General features: G+C 35.4%; 1 protein-coding gene and 1 non-coding gene across 10 annotated transcripts in view; both read left to right on the top strand.

Annotated features, from left to right (window-relative positions):
• Nucleotides 1-19,702, top strand: part of Fgf13 (fibroblast growth factor 13) — a 523,434-nt gene that overhangs the window by 470,037 nt on the left and 33,695 nt on the right. The window lies entirely within an intron of this gene.
• Mir504 (microRNA 504) lies at nucleotides 17,800-17,878 on the top strand. Its single transcript, NR_030574.1, has one exon. It is a non-coding gene; the product is annotated as a microRNA 504 (primary transcript).

The raw sequence follows: 19,702 nt of genomic DNA, 5'->3' as shown, positions 1-19,702 counted from the left end.
TTAATGCAGAAATATCAATATCTACACACATTCATTGATCAATTCATAAAACTAATTAATTCCTAGAAGTCTTATTGTAACATGGGAAAATTTGGATTATGTTATACAGATAACATCTAGATAATTGAAGGCTTAGGGTTATTATAATAGAGAATTACAAAATTAGTAAAAAGCATTGTAGAACATTGCTTTTATAAGTATAGCTATTTATGAAACTGACTTTGTCTCAATCAACATCAGCAGCATCATATCCAATGCAGAAGAAAACAATGAGCAAGTTAACATGTTAAAACCAAAGAGAGTGGGTACAAAGAAAGATTAACTTCTGATTGTAACATTCGGGGGCCAGTGAGATGCCAAGACCTGAACTCAATCATCAGAATCTACTTGGTGAAAAGAGAGTATGGAGCTTTGGAAGTTGTTTTTTGACTTCCATTTGTCCACTATGGATCATGGCCCTTCCTTCTCTCACAATAATAAACAAAAACACAAAAACGATAACCTTCACTTAATTTATATTTATTACAGTTTTTATTCACTATAAAATTGAAGACGTTTTAATTGTCAAATAAGTTCCCAGTTTGGGTGCATATGTTTAAAAAAACTATGAACAAAGAATCTACATGTATGCAATCATACATTTTGATGGGAACTTTTGTTCAGATGAGTGCATTGTAATGTTATAACAGCAATTATACAGACACATTTCTGAGTCATCTTTTGGAATGCAAATTTTAAAACATGAGATTATTTTAAAAGAAAAAAGCAAAATTTCAAGGCCAAGATCATTTTTCGAGTCACATATTTTTCAACTGTTTACCATTCTTTGTAGTGCTAAGAGTTTCATTAAAATATAAAAGCAAATCCAGCTTGGAATGTAAACACCTTTTCATTGTCCCTATAAAAACAATAGCCAAAGCCAGTAACTTATTCAGGGTGAAAAAAAAATCTGTGTTTATGTTTTTAAGTGTGAAAGTGAGTGAGGACTTTCTCAGAAAACAGAAAGACAATAGTGGCAGTAGGTAAAGACAGATACTGTCTCTGTGATCTGTTTCTGAGGCCAAGTTGGAAAGGTAGTGTAAATTAGAAGTCACAGGGCACATATGTAATAATTGTCTCATGGTTTTAACTCGTAGTTAAAGTCATGTTTGTAGGAACACACCATTTATCTTGGAACTAAAATATAAAGTAATTGTAAAGAAAGACAAAAGAGGGTTTTAACCTGTAAAGTCAGATGTGAGGAGGTTGCTCCCCCCCCTGTCTTCTTCCTACCTCTGTCTCTCACATATGCAAAAGACAAATGGATAAACCACACTGGAATCCATTGCTCTGCTGTTATGATGACACTAAGTTTATTTTGGAATTCCTAAAATACTACGCTTTTAATATATAGCCTACCTTAACCAATAGGAGATCGTTCTAGCAATATTCTCAGTAGAGTTTAGTAGATGTATGGAAAAGAACCAATGGTTGTTTGGCATTATTTTATGTTAGTAAACCATGAATATCTTGAAGACATTATTCAATGAAGGCATTATTTTTAGTCCTTACCTTCTTGTTTATTTTAATCCACAGCAGATAGGAAAGAATAGCTCACTAATACATTTTCCAAGTTGTTCGTTTTTCTGTGAAACCTGTGCTTTGAAATAGTTTGCTGCTGAATTCTGTACTTATCAGTTAGTGACCAAATTTCCCCACTCTACCCTTAGCCTTATATTAGTGTCTCTCAAAAGTACCTTTTGATATTTATTAATTGAAAAAATATAAACATAATAAATATAAAGGCCAATTTCATGATTTCTGTCAGGTCTATTTAAATATTTAAAATATATTAAAGGCACAGATTATTGCCATTTTTTTATCTATTTAAGGGGCAAGTTTTCAAAATTATGTAAGTCAGTGCATTACTGAAGCACAAAGAAAACTCAGAAGGGTTTCAATGACTACCAGTCTTCAAGGGAATTATGAGTTCTGAAGAGAGAAACTTTAAATGAAAATATTTCTCTGATCATTATAATAGCTGTAACCAAGGTTAATAACTGGCAAACCCCTGACTAATACATTAAATATGTTTTGCTTGAGCTGAATATGTCTGGAGATGGCACATCTGTGCAAAAACTCTGATTAAGTTATTCATCAGATACTCTGATGCTAACTACTTTTGACAACCCTGGAAGAAGAACTTCAGGGAAAACCTCAATTGATTTCTTGGATGGATTTTTGCATATAGCCAGTAGCAATAATACATAATGCCTGCTTTCATACAAGCATCAGATATTCATAGGAATTCTGGCACAGCACATAACAAGAATAGTCAAAATTAGAAATGACATTCATTTTGACTAACAGAAAATATTTTCATAATGATTTGGAAAAGTCAAGTGTGCATAACAATTTTAAGTATTTTGACTTGGACTGCAAAAGTAGAGAGGATGAAAAATGCTTTAACGAGTATACAAACTGTCCCATAAAATTTTTATAATTGGGAATGAGACATTAGGCAATGAAAATGATAACTTAGAAATGAAATTCAGACAGGTAAAACTATATTATCTATGACAAATACTATACACCCCCTTCCCCCCGAAAAATCTGTCCATAGCAAATTTGTTGGTCTACCTTGCTTATAAAATCAAGGCTACTACAACAGTCTTTCTTAGGTGTTTGATAGTTGGTCTTATAAAAGATTTCTTTTAAAGTGTTATATAAAGTATTCCTTTGTTTTTGACCATATAATAGTGGTGTGTCTCTGAAACAAAAGTTTTCATGCAAAAAGCCTCTGAAGAAAATAGAGCCTAGAGGAGTTTGGAAGCTGAGTGCTTCTGTGCTCTCTCATAAGCTTTAAAGCAGAGCTTCTTCACGTGGTTTAATTTCCCTACTCTCAGAAACCATACCTAAGCTCCCAGCTAACACAACGCATGGGCCAATGGTCCACAAGCTTTCTGGTGTGGCTTTTGTATTTCTTCACAAAATATTTTATTAATACTTGGAGAATTTCACACAGTATGCTTTACTCTTCTTCACCCTCCCACCCTAACCCTTTTTCCAGGTTCCCCCTTCCCTTCCCACCCAAATTTGTGTCCGTTGGGTTTGTTTTTACTCCATCAGAGCCAGTGTGTGCCACCCAAATGTTCTTGGATGTGTGACCCCTGGAGTATAGTCTATCTACCATGGGTATCACTATTAGAGAAAACGAATCCTCTTCTCCCCAACACCTAAGAATTGCCAATAGTTTCTCAGCTGAGGATGGAGTTGATGGGATTTTGTCCTCCTAGAAGGTTTTATTGTAAATCAACTAGCAAATACCTGTTAAGTCCCTGCAAGTACTAAGCATCCAATATGTACAGAGAGTATCTAGAATTTATAATACACACAATAAAGTTTATACTAAGCTCTGAGCCCTAAATGTTAGTAGATGATCTACTGGGGGAAGGCTTCACATGTACTATTTCATCTCCAAGCCGATTTGAAAGTTTGGCAATGCTATTTTTAGCACAAGACTCAGTGTAAAGAAAAAAATATTTCTTTTAAGGAAAAAATGTAAATGTCCTTAAGGCTGGGACTAGGGGTGTATGATTATGGAACTTTACCAGTTGTATCAAACAATACTTGCTGCTTCTATAGCAGCGCAGTCTGCAGCAGATCATGTTAAAATTGTGTCTATGTCTGATGGGGGCAGAACAGTTGAACATGACAGAGAAATGCTCTTCAAATATAGCAAAAAATGATACTACTTAGAGTTTGAAAGCTCTCTAAATCTGTAACTAAAAAAAAAAGATATCTCACAGGGACAGCCCAAGTATATTATATTGGGCCCCAGCAACTTAACCTATGGCAGAGTCCACTTTACCTTTGAACAGAGCTAGCTTTCCCTAATTTTTAATTTGCAAGTGGGCATAGGAAAGAGAAACAGTGTTGACCCAGAGATACAGCTTTGTGGAGCTATAATAGTAAAGATGCATTAACACATAGTAATATTGAATACTGAATATTGAATAAGCATTGGTGTTTGTTTTTGTTTTTGTTTCTGTCATAACAGAGTTAGCACTGACTTTCATGAATGATGAAGCAACACAGCAGAACTTTGATCCTTATATTTTCTCTTGTTTCATCTTTAGAACTCTGATGTACATTTGAATTTTCCAAACCCCTAAGACTCATTTAACACTTCCCTTCAAGTACAAATGGTGACTAATACTGCAGAAAGCAAGTAGATGCAAACCATATTCATAAAATCTATTTATTTATTTAATAAAAGGTATTTATTACATTTATATTCCTAAAATAGTTCTCAGTGATGAAAAACACCTGGCCAATTCATGTTTCTTTTGTACTCTTCTATCCCCAGATGGAAGTACTAGCTTGTAAAAAGTTCTGTTTCCAATGGGCTACCACTGACACATTCAAATGCCATCAGGGGTTTTAGTCTAACAGATGTTAAGTTGTATGTAACAGACTCAGCAAATACTTTGATAGCTAGTATTTCTGATACAGACATATAACCTTATTCAAACAAATAATCTTAAGAATATGGAACAGCAGAGCTATGATGGGTGGTTTTGTACAGTCCCTTGCTTCGGTATAGACCTTAGTTCTACTTCTGCCTACACAGAGCACTTTGATATAGCATTCAAGTTGTTTCAGGTATGCCTCTCCATCTTTTGAAGCAAGGCATTTTTCCTCTCCATAATTCATACTTCAATTTACCATTCCTACCCAGTAGCTCCTGTCTTTAACCTATGAACTGTTTTTATTTATTTATTTATTTATTTATTTATTTATTTATTTGTATGTTTGTTTATGTATAGGATGTGTATGCTTGCGTATATGCATATGTACACCATATGCATACACAGCCAGCTGAGCTCAATAGAGGGCATCATATCCCCTAGAATTGGAGTTACAGATGGTTGAAAGCTACCATGGGCATGATGGGAAAGAATCTTGGGTCTTCTGTAGAAACAATAAATACTGCTTTTAACCACTGAGTCATCTTTCTGGCCCCAAACCTCTGAACTGTCAATGATGTTAGTGAAGATTCAGTGTAGAGAGATATATTGTTTTGTTTGTTTCCTAATGTCTATACATATTTTTCTCTCTTGTGTTAGCATGGGACATTCACAGTCCTTGTTAGGGAAGCAACTGTTTTTCTTCTTGAGTCTTGTATATTGGTATGGATCTATACAAGACTCATTTGGCAACATACTGCCCACATATTAGTGTTGGTTATATAATTGTAAAAATCAATACATAACAAAAATGCAAGCAAGCAAGTGAAGAATAATGGTAATCAAAAAATGTAGGAAACTCAGATGTACTGATACAATTCTGGGTGTGATTTGTTTCAGACCTAGCTATTGTTATTGGCAGCCAGGACCCTTTTATTGTGGCAGTTTGGGGGAGCCAATATGAAAGTGAAACAGTTTTTCCCCAACTTTTTTAGTAGTCTTTGAAATTCTTTCTTATTTATTTATTTATTTTATTAGATATTTTCTTTATATACATTTCAAATGCTATCCCGAAAGTTCCCTATAACCTAGCCTACAATTACTAGGCTATACATTCACTATCATTCCTGTCCCACTTCTGCAATTATAGACGGCAGGAAGATAAGTGAGTGTATATAGGAGATAGTATGATGGCAGTTACTTTCAAATAGACTCACAGTGCATTTCTCAAAACCAATGATCACGTACACATCTGTGAAATATTTTTAAATGATTTAACATTTTTAAATGAGCATCTGAGAGAGGATGGATAGTGACTTGGTTTGCATTTTTTCTTTGCTTTTACTGCTCATCTGTGATTGCTTTTATTAATATCTCCTGAAATATTACTATGCACCAATAAGTAATGACTTAAGCTTCATGCATTCTAGACTTTTTCTCAGCACACAACCTGACTCATTCTTTAACATGATAGAATTTTCTTTGCTAAGTATATAGATGACATTCAATTCAAAATGCAGTAATCTGAAAAAACTCTATCAAGGAATCAGTGGCATTGGTAGTGAGATCACACCACAATAAATGCTCACTGTATGGGAGATGTCATAAAAAGATGAGATTTTAATCTTTTAAGTACAGACTTATTGAATACATAACATCTGTCAGCTAAGCATGGATTTCTTTTTTTAATGTCATAGATGTACGCGTTGTGTTAGACCTCAAAATGTTTAGGGTGTTTTCAAATTAGAAGAAAGAAAAATAGGACCCACTTTGAAAGCATCACAATGGAAGTTGCTTGTTTTTGGCACATTAATTGATTACTTTCACAATTTTGTTCATTATGTTCCTTTACAATTTTATAAGGGCAACCACAATTTTTAAATGTTATCAACATTTAGGTTCTCAGTGAATCAGTCAGTAAATTACCCAGGCTATAAGTTAGAATATGAGTGTGTCCAAACAAATAGCTACATTGTGTTCTCAAACATTGGTTGGAGCATCAGAAACAAACTTGAAACTGATTATGATTATTTTTGCAGTGACTTTTTTCTCTCTTAGATGTTATTATTAACTTTTGCTCTTAAATGGTAGCATGAAGACACTGAAAATAACATTTAAAAACACCTTTATTTTATTTAGAATTACTTACTTATTTTATGTATATGAGCATACTGTAGCTGTCTTGAGAAACACCAGAAGAGGGCATCAGATCCCACTACAGATAGTTGTGAGCCACCATGTGGTTGCTGGGAATTGAACTCAGAACTCTGGAAGAGCAGCCGGTGCTCTTAAGTGCTGAGCCATCTTTCCACCCCCCCCCCCATAACATTTTTTTCTCCAAATACAAATGGAGTGCAGAGTTTGTAGTTTTATGAGATTGTAGTGAGCCTTTATTTGCTGTTATTGTGGCCAGCACCCTATTACCATCTCATCGGGGAGATGCATCGTACTCTGCCTGAGAAAATTGCTCTTTCGAGAAGCCCCATGTAGAACTACTATAAGCAGAATCCGTGGTGGGTTAAAAGTTCACAGGATATAAATGTGTTCATATATGGGAAGATCTTATTTCCAAGTTTAGTTTATGGCATAAAAAGAAATTTTGCTACTATAAACAGGGTTCCCATTCTAAGTTTTCCCCATCTTAAAATTCTTAGTTAAGGATTCCAGAGATGGTCCAGTGTTATAGTATAAAGATGCAATATTTGACATAACAGTTTATATACTGAAAGCAATATTGTTTTCATTATATCACATTACAGTATGCTCATTTACTTGCCATATGATCACAAAATACTGCTGCATTTGATTTTAAATTTTGCACTGTTGGTTTAATGCAAAGTCCAAAAGGTCTAACTGTTATAGAAACAAAGAAATAAAAGGGAAATTAATTCTGTACTTTTTTCCATGTGTGGCAACTTTATTATTGTGTGGGATCATATTGAAAGACTTCACTCCTTCGAGATTCTAAATGTGAAGCACATTTCTGCTTTAGCCTCTGATGCTCTTGAATGCTACACAAGCTTGCCTTTAGTTGAAGTTAATTCTCAATCATCTACAGATTCCATAAGATATTGAGACAGAATCACATAATTTCCATTGGTCTTAGGGAAAAATGCTGTTGTAATATTGTCAGGGACACCAAGGCATTAGACACAATTTTTGTCATCTCACATAATTCAAGGAAAGGGTGTCCCTCTAGACAAGTTTGTCTCTCTGTAGCCATGGCAGGCTTTAAAGTCATGGTGATCCTTCCTGCCTCTGCCCACAGCCACTGGGGTTACAAGCGTTTACTTCATGCTTAGCTCTAGACAGCTTTACTGTATCTGTGCATTTTAAATGCATTTTCATACAAGCTCAGCTGTAAATCCTGTTTTTATCTGACACTTTCTCCAATATGATTACTTACAGGATCCCTTTTCCTTCAAGGTGTAACATTCTGAATTCCAATGAGATAAGACATTTTTTTCTTTATTGTTTGCTTCTGATTTTTTTTCTGTGTTCATTTTGTGTGTTTCCAAAGTGGTAAGGGGAGAACTTCACTGACAAGTTTACTTCGTAGAGGTTTAGATTGTGTAGCCTTTAAGATTCTTTCTTGTTTGGCTTTAATTGACCCATCATAAATACAGCTATTAAAGTAAGTGGCAGGTAATATCGAACTAGCTTCATCTTGTTCTTTATGTTCAGAGAAGACTGCAGAAGCATTATAGCACCACACCTTATTTACGTCCTCAGAGTACAATGTGCACGCTATTTTTACACATCTCTTATTTCCATGTTTCTTTCATATAGTATTGTTATTTCATAAACTATACTTTATTTGAAGATGAGAATCACACCTTCTTTTATATTTTATTCACCATCAATTTCATTATCAAGTGCTCAGTATATATCCCACAAATGTATGGCAAATAATAAAACAAACTGTGACTGTGTAAGAAGCCAATGGTTGGGAATAAATGAATGATTTGTCCAATATGGTAAGAAAAGATTTAAATAAAATGTGACTGTTTAGTAAAGAGCTATTTGGAAGTTCAAATGAGATGCTTTTTCACTGTTCCTGCATGTACCTATGCCTTTCTCCCTTTTTGTGATGTATGCTGGGTATGCCAAGACATTATCACCTGTTCTAAGATAGTGACAAAGAAATGCTCTTTTTCTGTACATGGGAATCACTAACTGAAGACAGTTGTATTGACGGTTACAATGTGGGAGCATTGAGATCCAGGAATGCAGCTTTCAGCATATGAATGAGTATACGTACTTGAGTGACTTTCTTCTCTTGTCATCTTGCCTATTGCCTTAAATATTAAACAATGCTGCTGATTTGTTTCCTGTAGTTCCTTGTCTGTTTTTTTAAAGAAATAATAACTCAATATTGCATGCACTGTGGAGTTTTAAATAAGATCCACAGCACTAAGATTTAAGAGAGCACAGATGTAATATGCTTTTTAGTCGTGGGATCCAGGTTATCAACTTAGAAAGTAGATGAGATAAACCTAGAAGAAATGAACTTCCATGATTATCTACTCTCAATCAGAACCATGGTATAGATTTCTATGAAATCTTTTGCAGTAGTATTCTTTTACTTTTTCTGCCTTCGATTTTCTGGTTTATTTATATAAAAAAGCAGCATTAGGTCTCTACTAGAGACATAATTGGTTTTGACCAGTAAAAGATGACTGTGCCTTCTAATTGCCTGCAGTTAATGGTCCTGCTCTTTATCCCACAGAATAATGGAAAATGTCACATTTCAGTGTTCTATGACTCATTATAAGAAATAAATGTGTGAATGGTGTCAAAACACAGCAACTTGCTGTATGTAAATGACAAAGTACATAATTAGATATTTCTAAACTGAAAATATTTGTTCATATAGGCTGACAAGTACACTTTTCTGTGCCCTAAGTTATTACATCACGTAATCAGGGTTCAGTCTGTATTCTTGCCTCTGGGTGGTGGTTCAGGAAGCAAACCAAGTGACCTTCCATCTGAGCTGTAATTATCCCATGTAAGAGAAAATTCATGGTTTCCTTCTCTGTTAATGTCAGGGTTTTGTTTCCTTGAGTCTGTTTGTTTAGTTTCCCCCATGGTGCAGTCTTCCAAACATTTGTTATTTCTCCTTTTGTGCAATTTGAATTAATGTGGGTGATTGTGGTAGTTAAAGTCTTTTCGCTCCCAGTTAGTAATTATCCAATCTATAGTTTCATGCCAAACTTAGTGCAGTGGAAATAGGAAAATCTGAGATTCTCAGAAAAAAAAACCCAAAAACAAAAATTCTTGTATAATTGACTACATCTAATATGTAGATATAGTTAGGATTAAAATAAATTTACTCCCAAACATACCACAGTTCTATATTAGGAGATTTTACTAATGCAACTACTAAATGTCTGTAAGCCTCTAGTATATTCATGGGACTCTTGTCTCTTCTATGAATTTATAGTCATAGTTGCTGAGAATTTCCATTACTTTTGTTAGCAAGAAAGTATGCCGGAGAGTGATAGTTAGTAGATAAAACATACAAGCATTGGTCCTTTAAAAGGATAGGAAGTGTTAAAGCCCTGAGTTTAACTTAATTTTGCTTAATTATTTCTTTACATGTATTATATTTTATACACAATGCACTGATCTTTGAAATTTTTGGAAAGATAAACCAAAACAGTCCTTTGCTGTGTTTGCACAGATGAGCTAGGAAAAGCCATATTATAATTGTAATTATAATTCATACATTCCTTTTTGTAGATCTGGGAAAGGCAGTGAATTTAAATATAACTTTTAAACAACAGAATCTCTCTTAAAATTGCTATTTATGCACATGTATTTAGAGACACACAGTGAAATTAAAGTCCCTGGGTTCAACATGTAAAAATAAGTCTGAAGATAGTGGATTTTTATAATTCTTTCAGTAACTATGAGGCCTTACTATCCATTGAATTGTAGAAAGAGGTAGAGAGATATGCGTTGAAGCTCAACTATTCCTACTCAGCCTACCTCAACTATATAACTTCTGGGAGTACTGTGAATGTTCCATAAACATGACAATGCATGAAAATTTCCATCCCATAATCTAGAGGCGCCTAGAGGAAACAGTTCCTGTGGAAGCCACAAACAGCTTTGATTTTCATATATTTAGGTTACAGAAAATAGAGCCACCCAGTCCTGAAATCCAACCAGAGCATCTCAAGCTCCAATAGTCTACAATTCTCCAACTCTGTCCTTGAGCAAATAACCTTAATTTCTAAAATCTGAGAATTCATTGAGATTACTTTTGTGAGTTATCTGTCAAATCTATATGTTTAATAAATAGGTCCCTATCATTGCTGTTAAATGAACACTGAATTAAGGATAACTTTTCAATAACCAATGTTCTAAAAACATTTCTAAACTTTAGTATTAACTAAGAAGTGTGACTTACGGAAAGATGATTTTTAGACCTTTTAAAATGAAACATTTTATAAGGAAAATATGTCTTGTGGGTGCTTTGTTTCTCAGTTGTATTTGCTTGTGTTTCCTTCTTTATTCATTATAGACTGAAAGCTCTTCACAGTTAAATGAGCCGAAAATACCATTATGAAAAGAAATGTACCACACTTACTCAAGTTCAAGTTTTGTAGTATAAATCTGGGATAATTTCAGAGCTCAGAATTCCATGGCTCACCTGATTAGTATTAAAAATACATGGTCCAAAATGCTAGCATGGAGAGGGGACTGGGCCATGAAGTTACCCTTATCCAAGGAGCTATTGGCAAATTGCTGGGAAAGGGAGAGTCAGTTTTTTTTTTTTAAGACCATAACCACTGGTAAATGGAAGTGAGTATATTTGGGCAGTACAAATTGGCCTTGATGGAAAAACACACAAGTGTGCATGTGTACACACACACACACACACACACACACACACACACACACTCATACATATGGTGGATGGGAATGGAAGGGGCATCCAGGAAAGTTGGGGAAAGGGAGTGAGTATAATTAAAATGTACAAAATCCTCAAAGAATTAATAAAATATGATAATTAAATATGTATGATGCTGTCAAATATAAAAAATAGAGCATTGTAAACTCTTCTTTCTCTTTTTTCATGGACCTAAGATCTTTGTAATGGTATTTGACAAGTATCTGAAGGGGATGAAGAATGCATCAAACCTACCAACAGATTAGTTATCTATATCAACAGAGAATTCATTTAGAATGCTACTTCTTTCCTGAATCATTGCATATTTCATCACTACTCCACTGTTCTATTTTATGCATGAATGCAACAGCCATTATAAAGTATGAAAAGCTCACTGTAAAAAGATGAGCACAACTTGAATATAATTTTAAATATTGATCATATTCCCACTTATTTACATTCATGATTGGCTGATTTATGAGAAAGAGTTCATAATCTTGGGAATGATTTATGAAGAAATGATGACAGGTCCCCAAATGCTAATCTATTTTGGAGTTCAGATGATGTTGCCATGCACGTTTTACACGTACGGGGATCGTTTACTTTTTTATGAATTGGAAGATTGTAGACCTAATTAAGTATCCATAAGAGAAATTTCAATGTGCTTTCCAAGCATTCTAATGTCATCCATTTAAAACACAAGAGCAATGGCAACAACAACAAAACATCATTCAGTGCCTTGAATGGCTTTGTGAACTCAGCCTATACTTTTTTAACAACATAGTCTTCTTCCTTAGGCTTCTGCACTAACAGATAGTCTAGACTTGGTAGTAGAACTATGTAGGTGAGGACTTAATGTAAGAGAAACAGTTTCACGTAGGAAGTGTTTCTCAGCTTTTCCTTCTTTATGTCTTTTTCTGCTTTCTAATGCTTTGTCAAGTCCCCATGTCTCTACAATCAGTCATTTTTACTACTGATTAAAAACGTTTCTATTGCTTCTGAATCATTTTTCATCTGGTGCAAACACCTTAATTAGTAGTATTGATACCTTTTAGCAAATACCCTTTTTTTTCTGTATAATACAGGAGAAACCTGGATTGCTGATAATGAAGGTGAGAGGCACAATAGCAACAGAGTTGTAGGTGGTGCTCAGGGGTCATCTCTAGATGCCCGTTTTCTATAATAGGGTGACATACTGCAAAATATTCGTAATGGTTATCATCACATGGATGGATTATCTTCTTTTTTTGTCTCTATTAGTTCCATGTCCTCATTGTTCTCCTATATCTTATGTGGCCCAGAATTCAGCATGTCACTCTTTTATGGACCACTGATTCTATCTCTCACCATCATGAATCAAGACCCAGTCCTGCTTAAATCCACATCTGTAACAACTCTCGATCTAGTCTGATACTACTTGAAAAACACACACTATGATAACTGTTTTGTTTTAAATTCATGACTATTGGTGACCATCTACAGGGCAATAAAGAAACTATTCATGTAGTTGAGAGATTTATGCATGTTCCCATATGGAAAGAACCTGAAAACAGTGCCTACCACATACTACGCTCTCAGTCTTTCCCTCTTTCTTCTTCTCTATTTCTTCACTGTTACTTCTGCTTTTTCTGTTATTATTATGCTAATTTCTCTAAGTAAAGTATTTCATGATTAATTTCTCCTGGAGTACTGAGTATTTTCTTGCTTTCTTCATGCAGCAACCTGACAAATGTAGAGTTCACTCAGGTGTGATTTAAGGAGGGGCTGGGGAGATTGCCTGTCGGTTCGTCATGGAAGTGGAGTCAACTGTATGAGAGTGATTGTCAGAAGGTCTGGATAACCTAAGCCACAACAAAATCACTTATACACTCATCTCCATAGATACTTGCCCACTTATATCTATGTTTCTATATTCTGTCCTGTTTTGTTTTATAGATCAATTTCCTTCTTCCTACCTAAGGTCAACTTAGATTGCTGCCCAGTAGTATTCAACTTCATCTTATCCATTCAGAAATTGTTTCAGATTGTATCTGTCTCTCTCATCAAATTTACTTCTCTACCATGCCATACCCATTAGCATGCACAAATATTAAATCTCCCTATTTAAAAGATAAAAATCACCCATTTATTGCATATTTCACCAGCTTGTAGTCAATTTGTGCAAGAAAGGCTTTCAGAGAATTATATACCTCTTGTCTTCACTTCCTATCATTTCACTCTCTTCCATTCAGGCTGCCATTCCCATCCTTGGCAGTTGCTGTTTGGAAGGTCACACATTATCTCCTCTTTTCTAAATCTAGTATCTGGTTCCTCATGCCAGCTCTCATAGACAAGCTGACAGTTCACCAATCCCTCCTCCTGAAATCACTCTTCTCACTTGGCTTCTAGGACACCACACTCTCCTAGGTTCCCTCCTACCTCGCAGGCTGATGCTTTGATGCATCCCAGGATGTGGTTCCTGAACTTTTTTTTCCTTGTTACATTTATGCTCTAAATGTAATGCTCTCATGCTTTCAAATATTGGTGACCCCAGCCTAATAGGCATTCTGTGTAATATACAATCATATTTCCTGCTTCTTCCCTACCATCTCCACTTGAAATTAAATAGTGTTCTTCAGTTAGTAGTTCTAAAGGAAAATGGTTTATAGCCTATCCATAAATGCTCTATGTCCATAGATTTCCCGATACCTATAAATGATAACCCTATCCTTGCATCAACAGATCTTAGTTTTTCTCTAAATATATGCAGTCCAGAATCAAATCAGTTCTCATCACCTCTACTTCCTACTGTTGTAGTATATCCTTGCACTCCTGTATGTTTGTAATAGCCTTCTATTTAGACTCTGCACTTCCATCTTACACCTTTTCTCTCTATTCTCCATGTAGTCACCCCTTTCAAATGTATATTTGACTAGATGTAACTCCTATGTTCAGATTACTCTAATAGATTTCTCTTTCCCTTACTAGCTACCATAGTCCAACCACGACCATTTCTGTGACCAGACCCTCCTAATGCTTATCAGCTCCCATTTCCTCTGTTTTGCTCTTCTTATATTGGCCTTCTTAATTCTCTGTAAGATCCTCTCACCTAAGTATCTTTTTAATTTGATGTGCGAGCCACTTCAACATTTCTTCTTTAGTGTCATTCCGTTGTAGCCTGTATATAAAGGAATCACCAAAGAAGTTTCGATAAATCTAAAGGTAGTGAAATTGAATAAATGAGATTTTACTCTGTACTTTATCCCAGGAACTTAAAAGTATACTCAGAGGCAATTAAAGGGCTCATTAGCTGAGAGAGATGGAGAGAGAGAGAGAGAGAGAGAGAGAGAGAGAGAGAGAGAGAGAGAGAGAGAGACTATTTAAGTGAATGATCAATTCTCTTGAACATTTTCACCTAAATATACCAATCTTATCTTCTTGACATTTGTGTTCGATTTGATGCTGACAATAAAAACTTGGGAATAAGCTATAATTTCTGCATCCATGCATATTCAGGTCTGAAAATGAAAGAAGACTATGACAAGTTTGCATGTAGAACTTCCCACCCACACATTTCTTTCCTTTCTGATTCTGACACTTGAGCCTTTGAAACAGTTCCCATGAGCAATACTGGGATTCAGACTATTTAGATCTAAAGGAAAAAACACAAGATCTTCTGCTTACATCTAGCACCTGGAAACCTCTTGGAAAAGGGGCCGAAATGTAAATCTCGCTGTTATTTTTTTTTTCTGCATACAGGAGAAATCCTAAAGTATTTTAGGGAGAAGGAGAAGACTTTAGAGATAATCAGGACAAAAGTGAGGGAGGAAACTCAAATTCACATTGCTAAAGAGGCCTGTTTTCCCTGTATGCTTACCAACTTAACAGGCAGATTGCACACCATTCTCATGCAAAAGGTTTCTCATGGACAGGCAAGCTAAGGAAGGAAACATTTGTTGAATAAGAAACACAAATGTGCTGGGCAGATAGATTAGTGCTTGCATTGTAAGCATGAGGACCTGAGAAATGATTTCCAGAAACTACTTTTAAAAGGTCAGGTATGGGGCAGGGGTATTGTGCACTTAAAAATCCAAATACTGAGAAAGTAGAGGCAGGTGGATCCCTGGACTTTGCTGGGGGCTAGCCTAGCTTACTTGACAAGTTCCAGGCTAGTGAGAGATCCCAAAACACAAGGTGGATAGGTCCTGGGGAACATTAGTAGTTGTCCTTTGCATGTGCATGTACACTCATTTGCATACAGTATAAATAAATAAAAGAAGTGCTGTTCTAGTACTCCATGATTGTAACCATAGCACTCAGAAGCTACATGGAGGTAGGAGGATTTGAAGTTCAAGATCATTCTGTACTACATAACAAGTTCAAGTACAGCCTGAGCTACTGGAGATCCTATCTCAAGCAAATAAAAGGATAGCCATATAAAGTAGATTAGGATTATAATGTCATCATTTACAACCTGGTAGCAGGAGTATTACCACAAGTTTGATGCCAGCTTAGGACACACATTGAATTCCAGGCCAGCCTAGGCTGCAGAGTGGAAGAGTTAAAATCTTATCTAAAAAGCAGAGGGATAAAGGGAGACAGGGAGGGAGAGACAGAGAAGGAGAAGAGAGGTGAGGTGAGAGAGGAGGTGGGCGAGGGGCAGACCACAAAAATAACAGGTTAGGCAGAGTTTAGCAATTGTATTAAATAGACTAGATCTCTCTCTGTGTCTCTCTCTGTCTCTGTCTGTCTCTGTCTCTGTCTCTGTCTCTCTCTCTCTCTCTCTCTCTTCCCCCTTTTGTTGTATGATACTGAAGCATCCTAAGCCTACAAGAGTGCACTCCCTTTCTAGATTTCCAGATCTGTCTACAATATCCTTTCTTAATGAATTCTCAGCATTGTGGGAGGCCATTCTCTTCTGATTCTGCCTCTCCTCGATGTTCTGTGAAGGTAGATATATTCTCTTTTTTACTGAGCTTTCAAGGGTATGTTGATCATCTCAGGACTCTATCCTAAAAGATGCCACCTGGCATTCTGTTTCTCGCCTCCATTTCCTTGTCTTTTTCCCTTTGACAGACAAGCCAATGGAACTTTTGTTTCCTTCATTTTTCACCCATTTCTTAATTATTCAACCTTTTTATTTTTAAATTACAACTTCTCCCCTTATGAAAACCCTTACATTCCTCTTGCTAAAGTCTGCTATGGTTGCCGGTGAGAATCCACAGTTTCTTTCAGGACTTAACTTTTTTTTCTTCTGTAGCACTGGCCTCCATTGGTCACCTTTTTTCAACAAAACCAAGGCTTGTCTTAATTTTCCTGATACTACTTCCTCTCTTCTCTGTACCACTAGTTTTCTTTTTGCTTACTTTTTCTTCTATACCTCCTTAAGCATTTGGTGTTTTCTCTACCTCCAGTTTCCCATTTCAGTATTTGTCTTTTCTTTTCTGTCCCCTCTCTTCATTAATAAATTTATTTCTGTGGCTTCAACTACTGGCCATATAAAGGCATCTTCCTTTCTGAAAGCCAGATTTGTATAGACTACAGGCCACTCACACATGCATGAACACACACAAATTCCTGTATTATATAGCATGTATAGTTTTATATATCCATGTATATTTGTGATTACTGTGTGCATACAATGTTTGAAAGCTGCTGTCTTCAAATTATATTACCTCATGCTATAAAATATTCTTTTAATTTATCATTTTAATGACTGACTAGTTGGAGTTTGTTTGTTTTCATTTATCTGACTATCAAAATTAAAATAGTCACCAGTAAAGCCATTGTTTTTGTGTCTGAAATAGAACACAATAACCTTCTGGCTTACCCTATGGCAATAATCCGGATGCCCTGGGGTTTAGACAGCACTAGCATCATTAATAAATGATGCATACTATTTACTTTCAAAATTCCTGGAGTAGTTAAGAGGGATCTGCTAGATTATATGAGTTTGAAACATGGCTGAAATGCTTATAAAATTCATGATTTGTGGCAAAGAAGTTGATCCTTCTCTCTTTTAGTTTCTTCATGTATAAGATGAAGATACCAAAAGTACATAAATTATTGGATTGTTAACAGTATCCAGGGAGCTAATAACAACACCACATATTGTAGTGTTATACACATTGAGTTAGTAAATGTTTGATATTACTATAAACTGTGTGAGTCCAGAGAATAACATGCTGATCTTTGGCCAGTATGTAGCAGTTTTTAATTCTGTGGAAACCATGGGAAACACACCTTGCAAATATTTGTATTTTGTTTTAAGGCTGAATTAACTAGATTTCTATAAAGTCGCAAAGTATAATTATTTACAGAGGCCAAGTGATCCACATTGCCACAGTGTACCCCATCTGGCAGAGCTCATGACTGAAACAAACAATTTGAAAGGAAAAGATCAAAAGTATCATCAATTTCTCACATAAAATCACGACTGAAGAGAGAAAATCTGGAATGGAATGTTGAAACTGCTCCTGTTGGGAGACCCTGGTCTGCACTCTATCTGTAAACTTACTGAAGGGAGAGCAGGGCAGGGTTTCCCATACAGAGGGCACAGGCTACTAATGGGAACTCAATTTCAAAGCCGGAATCTACGCCAGAAATCTAATGCTTCATGAAAATTTAGGTGATCTTCTCTGGGAAAGAAACTTATCATTGATACTTTTCTCTAGTTAGTTATTGAACTGCCTGTATTATTGATGTTAGACATAAATTGTTTCAAATATACCTCCTGTTTTCTTTTTCTCATAGACAAACACACACACACACACACACACACACACACACACACACACACACACACACACACATACATGCACACAATCTCACACATGCATGAACACACACAAATTTCTGTATTATATAACATGTATAGTTTTATATATCCATGTATATTTGTGATTACTGTGTGCATACAATGTTTGAAAGCTGCTGTCTTCAAATTATATTACTTCATGCTATAAAATATTCTTTTAATTTATCATTTTAATGACTGACTAGTTGGAGTTTGTTTGTTTTCATTTATTTCATTTGGTTTTGTGAAAAAAATGTTCATGTCAAAAGTGAATGATATTCCTGTCTACAATACGCACTTTGATCAGCAAGACAACTATTAGAAATTGAACAGTTAACAATCATCTTTTTCTTGCAAGTCATGTATGCCTTTCTACCTACCCATATATAATAGTAACATATATCTAAAACCATAAGATTTGTAGTATTTCTACATTGATTTCCACATTTGGTTGCTAGAATTACATTGTGAGCTTAGTTGTTTGATTATTGCTGCATCCTTACAAGTACATAAATTTGTATTCTGGGACATGTTTCCTAGAGGGCATAAAAGAATCGATTGGAAGAGGAAAGGTTAAAATGTGAAGTTTGATACAGAATCTTCTGAAGCCAATCAATCTCCTTTTCAGTACATCTCCCCATTTTCCACTTTCTTCACTTTATTTTAGTGTGTTTTTCTAAAAATCTTTGGTCAAGTATTTTACATGTTTCTCAGATATATCATGTTCCTCAGTTTCTTCATGAATTCTAACAAAAATAAATCCTCTTTCAGGAATGCAAATGTGATAGCCACTAATTCTAAGGTGAAACATTCTTATATGTTGGATCCTTATTAATTAGGCTTATTGATAATACAGCACTACAAGCTTTTCTCAAGAAGACAATCCATCATTTTGTTGAACTGTTCTGAGAGAATATAGACTGCTGCCATGCTTGGAATTGTACGGGCCAGTACATTATTGGCTGGCTAGCTTTCTTTGTATTTCCTTCCTTCCTTCCTTCCTTCCTTCCTTCCTTCCTTCCTTCCTTCCTTCCTTCCTTCCTTCCTTCCTTCCTGTCTGTCTTTCCAGAGTTCTTAGTCCTTCTGCCACTATTTCTTTTAATAGGAGGCATTTTTTTCTCCAACTTATGTGGAAAACCCTTCTGACATTTCCTAAGTGCCAAGTGTTCTATAACTGGCCATCTGTGGATACTTTTGTTTCTTCAAGTTATTTTTTAAGCCCCTACACACTAATATTTGAAGATCAATGATCTACTAGTCTCCTTAAAACTTTCTGCTCTTCAGCTGAACTGCATTCCTTTCTTTTTCAGCAATTCCTCTTAAATTCATGTAAATAAGATAATTGCATTAAAACAAATGATGTATCCTGAGGAGACATGTGCAGATATCAAATGCATAAATAACAGTTCAAGTCTTACAAATAATTTGCAATATCTTTGAGCTTTGGAGGGCCCTGGCCAATAAAAAATAAAGTTAAGGTAGGTTTTAACATTGCTGTGTTCAGTGACCTCATACTAGCTAACATTTTGTCTCATTCTCTATAGAGGACTACATGCCATAGCAGCCTTCATACTTCTCTGA

The sequence above is a fragment of the Mus musculus genome, chromosome X, assembly GCF_000001635.26.
Source record: "Mus musculus strain C57BL/6J chromosome X, GRCm38.p6 C57BL/6J".
Classification (NCBI taxonomy): Eukaryota; Metazoa; Chordata; class Mammalia; order Rodentia; family Muridae; genus Mus; species Mus musculus.
The sequence above is the reverse complement of the archived record's forward strand: the minus strand, read 5'-3'. Positions and strand labels throughout refer to the sequence as shown.